Consider the following 5982-nt stretch of genomic DNA (forward strand, 5'->3'; position numbering starts at 1 on the left):
GGGGGAACCCGGAATAGCGGCAGTGCCTAAACGGCACTGTACAATGGACTGACTTCAGTCTCGCACAAAGGTCTCTGTTAGGGCCCCGGTCAGTTCACTCGATGCTTGACTAGAAAACTGGGGGCATGAGGCCAGCAGGGGGCATATAGTAGTTAAGGCCCTGGACTCCCACATGGCTGGCTATGGTTTGAGTCCTATACCTGACAGCTTGCTTTCTTGTTTTCTCTCTTTATAGAAAATTAAATAATAATAAATACAATTAAATAAATAATTCTTTTTTAAAAATGGGGATGGGGAGGGTGTTTGTTTTCAGGGTTACCGTGAGGCTTAACTACAGTATTGCTCACGGGGTGCCCCACACCGCAACTGGCCCAAGCAGGAACCCAACAAATCATGTTTCTTCTCTTTCTTTCCATTCATTTCTGAGCCTGTCAAGGGTTGAAGGAGGCCCCTGTTCAGGGGAGGGCAGAGCAAGCCTTTGTCTATAGAACACAGAAACCTCAGAGAAAACCCAGATGACCAAGTATCTGTTTCCGCCCGGCGTGGATGCCACAGGCTGGGCGCCCCCGCCCAGGAGGTCAGCGGAGCTCGGGAGCTCTGTAAAGCCAGTGGCCACGTCCTCCTTGCTTCCTGACCTGTGTTTCTGTGTCGCTGCGGTAACTGGAGTCCTAGTGTCGTTAACCCACATGCCCACCGCCGAGACAGGGTGGGGAAGGACAGTCGCACGCTGTCCCCGATCCCCACTGCACTGTGCTGGCTCTCCGGTGACTTCAGATGGGAAGCAGAGCAGTTCAGCCACTAGCTGCTCCAGGCGGGAGTCCGGGCTGAGTGCGCTTACGGGAGGAGCTAACACACAGGATGCCAGGGTTCAGAGAGTCGAGGGTCTTCACGCATCCAGGGGCCACCCCGCCAGAAGCCTTTGTGCACCCCCCTGCCAGGAGCTGGGCAGCCCTCTGCCGGACAAGCTCAGAGGGAGGGTGGCTCTAACACGGCCAGGCCACTGTACCTGAGGCCTTTTTTTGTTACTATTGTTTATCTATTTTAAAGAGTTTTGCTATAGGGCCCATGAGCTCATCGGAGAGACAGAGGCAGACAGAAAGGAGGAAGTTACCTCCTGGGAAACGACCACAGCATAGTCTGTTCTCCTCCAGTTGCCTCTCAGGATCTCGGGAACACACACACATGTGCCTGGCATGAGTTTTAAGCTGCTCAGTCTAGGACTCAAATCACAGTCCACTATGTAGGAGTCCAGCAATGTAACCACTATGCCATCTGGTATTATTACTTTTTAAAGAATTATTTATTGGCCAGCAGGTGGCATGGTGGTTAAGGTACTAGGTTCCCATATGGCCGAGAGCAGTTCGAGTCCTGGACCCAGCAGTTTAAGAAGCACACCTGGCTCATGTGCATGAATGCCCAAAATCCCAGGAGGAGAATAGATTGTGGCATGGCTGTCCACCTGAGGGTGATTTCTCACTTTCCCTCTCCATGTTTCACTTTGATGAGCAGATGCACCCTATAGAAAAACTTTTTTTTTTTTTTTTGTTTTAGGGCGTGTTGACTTGCCAAAACGACAGAGAGACAGAAAGCGAGAAATCACGCCCAGAGGGGAGGGCCACGCTGCAATCCCTTCTCCTCCATTCTCCTCTTGGGATCTTGGGCACGCATGCACACGCGCCCGGCGTGAGTTTAAGCCACCGGGTCTGGGACTTGAACCGCGGTTGGCTACATGGGAGTTCAGTGACATAGCCATTATGCTAAATGCAGGTTCCCAAAAACATTTTATAAAAAAAGAATTTTTTATTTTTTATTTTATTATTTATTTATTAGATATTTTTGCTATAGGGCATATGCGTTCACCAGAGAAACAGGGGAATGACAAAAAGTGAGAAATCACCCCTCAGGGGTTGGCCACGCCACAATCCCTTCTCTTCCATTCTGCTCTCGGAATTTCGGCCACATATGCACACATGCCCTGCATGAGTTTCAAGCCACCAGGTCGGGGACTCAAACTGTGGTCAGCCATGTGCAAATCCAGGGATGTAACCGCTACACCACCAACTAGCACCAAGGATTTATTAATTTCTTTTTGTTTATTATTATTATTATTTTTTAAATTTTGCTATAGGGCACATGCACTCTCTAGGGAGAGACAGAGAGAGAAAGAGAAAGCAAGAAAGCAAGCTGCCAGGTCTGAGACTTGAACTGTGGTTGACCATGTGGGAGTCCAGTGCCTTAACCATCAAGTGTCTTATTCACGCCACCTGCTCCTGCCATCCTGAGGCCTTTTAAGGTGGACGCTTTTCCCGGGAAGAATCCCCTTGCTTTTTGCATGGCACGCCCTTGCAGAAGTCTGTAAGCAGCAGGCCCTGTCCTGGGCTCTGTTCAGTTGAGCAGTGACAAGGCTTCGCCCCAGGGCGAGACCCTCTGTCGTCCAGGGAGCAGGGCGGAGGCTGGTACAGACTCCACGACCACCCATACTTCCTGTGCACCGGACAGGAGCTGGGTGGACAGGAGCTGGGCGGCAGGGGCAGAAGAACTGGGTGGTCCTGGGGAGATTTATGGCCTGGGGCTTGGGGGAGTGAGGGACAGGGCGAGGATGACCAGCCACCGGCTCCATGCTGACAGGACAGTACGTCCAAGGAAGCGGGCAGAGCTGGGTGTGCAGAGGCGCAGGTTCAGTTTTACACCTGTTTGGTCTCAGGCCCCAGTGGGAAGGTCCCATAGGCAGCTGAGCAGCGTCTGGACTGGAGACTCAGATTCAGGAGTTGGCAACACCTGTGGTCGAGAAAGGCGGAAGGGGACGAGACAGCTGGGGTGGGGGAAGACTGGCCTGGCCTGTAAAGACTCTGCATTCCAGGGTGGAAGGAAGAAGGGCCGCCAGTCTAAAGGAGGGGTTCGAGGACATGAGGGGCCGTCTGTCACACCTGTGGGGCAGCTTCCCTGGGAAGCGTCTGCAGTGCGCTCTAAGCCAGGGTGGGGCTCCTTAACCCTTTGTGCACCAGCCCCGTCACCACCTTCACAGCTTTGGGGATCTAGGACCTCAGCCGATGGGAAGCCAGCAGGGGGGGTGTGCTGAGGACAGGTTTCAGACCATTCTTCTAGACTGAGATGCTTCCTAAGGGCCCTGGGAGAGTCACACCTGTAACATGGACCCTCCTATAACAGGCCACTTCGGTGTGGTGGCCGTGGGCAGCTTCCTGTCCTGCCCCGCATGGCACCGTCAGACACAGAGCAAGGCCCTAGATCTACAGTCAGGTCTTTCAGACAATGCTTGCACATTTTACAATGACTAACGTAGAACTTTCTAAAGTCACCCTTAACCTACCTACAAGCCCCCCCCCCCAAGTCTCGCCTTTGTGGGCCAGGCCAATGAGGAGACTCCTGAGGCTGATTCACAACTCTGTGCCCGTCTCCTGCTCTCAGAACTGAATGAAAGAATTGCTACATCTTCTGTGCTTCTCTGGGTCTGGTCACTCAAAGTCGTGCTTAGCGGGACCAGCAGGTAGCATAATGGCTATGTCACTGGACTCCCATGTAGTCGACCATGGTTCGAGTCCCAGACCCGGTGGCTTAAACTCATGCCAGGCACATGTGTGTGTGCATGCCCTAGATCCCAAGAGGAGAATGGAGGAGAAGGGATTGCGGTGTGGCCATCCCTCCTGGGGAGGGTGATTTCTCGCTTTCTGTCTCTCTGTCTCTGTCTGTCTGGTGAACACATGCACCCTATAGCAAAAACCTCTCCAAAAAAAGTCATGCTTAGGATGAACCACATTTATTATTATTATTATTATTATTATTATTATTATTATTTTTAGAGAGCTTTTGCTAAAAAGCTCACCAGAGAGAGAGACAGGAAGAAAGTGAGATATCATTCCCCAAGAGGGGTGGCAGCGCTGCAATCCCTTCTCCTCCACCCTCCTCTCGGGATTTGGGGCATGTATGCACACACATCTGATGTAAGTTTCAAGCCTCCGGGTCTGGGACTTGAACTGTGGCCGACCACATGAGAATCCAGTGCCTTAACCACTGTGCCACCTGCTGGCCCCAACATGTTAATTATTATTTCTACAGAGCTTGGCTGTTTCCGTTAGCGCTAGTCCCCCTTGGTTTGGGAGGAGTGCTAGGATGTGAGGTTGGGCTCGGATGCAGGCATTTGTAACCGTGGAGGAAGCCCGGAGGAAGCCCAGAGTTGCCGCATTCACTCGGAGTGAGCCCGAGGGTGAGCCTAAATGGCAGAGGGCGGGAGGGAGAAACCAGGCTTCGAGATGCTTGAGCCTGTAGATCAAGCTGCCCCTGAAGCCAGCCCTACCTCTAGACTTTCAGTTATGCAAAGCCGTAATCTCCCTCTGCTCTTACGCGTTTGGAGCTGAGGCTGTTTTACTACTTGCGATACGAAGAGTCCTACTTACTGCACAGGCTGAGGGAGAGACCTCCCAGGTCAGCGGGTGAAACAGCACGGAAGAGGTGGTGTCAGGATCTCAGAAACGCTGACACTTCGGTGACCCGAATCACTGTCACCTATAGAGCCAGTGGAGTTTGTTTCCTGTTTTGCGATCTCTTTATAATTTTTTTTCCCTCTCCTTCTGTATCATCCCCCGACAGTACAATTAACTCGACTCTAAACGTGCTTCCTCGCTAAGGAGGAGAGGCGGTTGGGAAATAGGTCAGACTCATCCTTATGATGCCTGCCCAGGTGCCGAAGCCCCGCCTTCCTAGTCCAGGCTCAGTGGTGGGGCCCCGGGGCACCCTCAGCCTCTCCCCACTCCCACACTGGCCACGCGGGCTCTCTGAAATGCACACGCCAGCTCTAAGGCTCCAACACTCCCTATGACCTGCAGGAAGAAGACGCAGGGCCCCTGGGGTCGCCTCCATGTTCCAGATCCTGGTTCTCAGGAGCCTTTCTGGTTTGACCTGCATGAGGGGGCCGCTCTCCTCGTACCCCGCGCCTGCATTGCGGCTTCTCAAGGTCGTTAACAACGGCACACAACGCTTTCCCCGGTGTGGCCCGTGTTCCAGGCCCTGCGCTAAACCCTGAACGTGGATGGTCTGGGTTAACCCTCACGGCTCCCCGAGAGGTGGTGCCAGCTTTGTCAGGGTCATTGACGCCTTCTCAGGGTCACCACAGTCTGACGGTCAGACCTGGGGCATGGGCTGGGTGGAGGGAGTGGAGGGCCACATAGTGGAGTGGGGAAATCTGAGTTCGGAGCCAGGGAGGAGTTGGCTCATGATACGACCAGGGGAGGCCTGGGTGGGCCTCTCTGATCAGGCCAGGGCAGGGCTCTCTGCTGCTCCACGGGAACCTCAGGGCTCGCTGAGTCCACACCACTGGGCCAGGCCTCCATCTGTGTCCACGCTGGGGCTCCAGACGGGCAATGCCTAGGATTTCCCAGTCCTGAAGGCTGCGGCTCGTCCATGTCCCTGCAGGTGACCCGAGGGGTCTGTGAGGGGCGGGTAGGAGGGTGAGAAGTATTATTTACTCTTAAGGGGGATGTATGTGTGACAAGTGGGCTTGGCCACCTGAGGGTGCTGGCTGGCCCCTCCCCTCCTTTTCTGGTTGGGAGAAGCTCCCAGATCTCATCTCCAGTTGCTTCCATCCCTCCCCTTCCGCACCCTCCTCTCAGATGATCCAGCCTAGTGTTCTCACAAAACAAAAGCCAGGAGAGGGGAGGAGGTGTCTTCTGGGGTGCTTGGCAACGCAGGTCACCCAGCAACAGAAAAGCCTAAGACAGAACTCCGGAGGCTGGGCTCCCTCCTGGGGGTGGGGAGACTGCTCAGTAGGAGGGCAAACCCAGGCAGGAGAAGCAGGGACTCCTCCAGCTCCACCCCCTCGGAGCATCATCGGTCAGTGACTCACCTCTGTGAGCCCCTCTGGGGTAAGCCGCAGAAGCAGGGATCCGCCCCTGTTTTCTTCCCTGTGGCCTTAGCACCCTGGACGGTCACCCGACCATGATGTCGCCTAACAGCGTGTCTCTCAGGGCA

At 54.2% G+C, this 5982-nt stretch overlaps 1 long non-coding RNA gene across 1 annotated transcript in view; it reads right to left on the reverse strand.

Moving 5' to 3' along the window:
* The window catches only part of LOC102502232 (uncharacterized), a 23235-nt gene extending 17548 nt beyond the window's left edge, over window positions 1-5687 (reverse strand). The window contains exons 1-2 of the long non-coding RNA XR_001369542.1: window positions 5614-5687; window positions 4413-4521 (exon numbers count right to left, since the gene is read on the reverse strand). This is a non-coding gene — a long non-coding RNA (uncharacterized LOC102502232). The remainder of the gene's footprint in view (window positions 1-4412; window positions 4522-5613) is intronic.
* Between the last annotated feature and the right edge of the window lie 295 nt (window positions 5688-5982).

The sequence above is a fragment of the Tupaia chinensis genome, unplaced genomic scaffold (assembly GCF_000334495.1).
Source record: "Tupaia chinensis unplaced genomic scaffold, TupChi_1.0 Scaffold143878_1, whole genome shotgun sequence".
Classification (NCBI taxonomy): domain Eukaryota; kingdom Metazoa; phylum Chordata; class Mammalia; order Scandentia; family Tupaiidae; genus Tupaia; species Tupaia belangeri.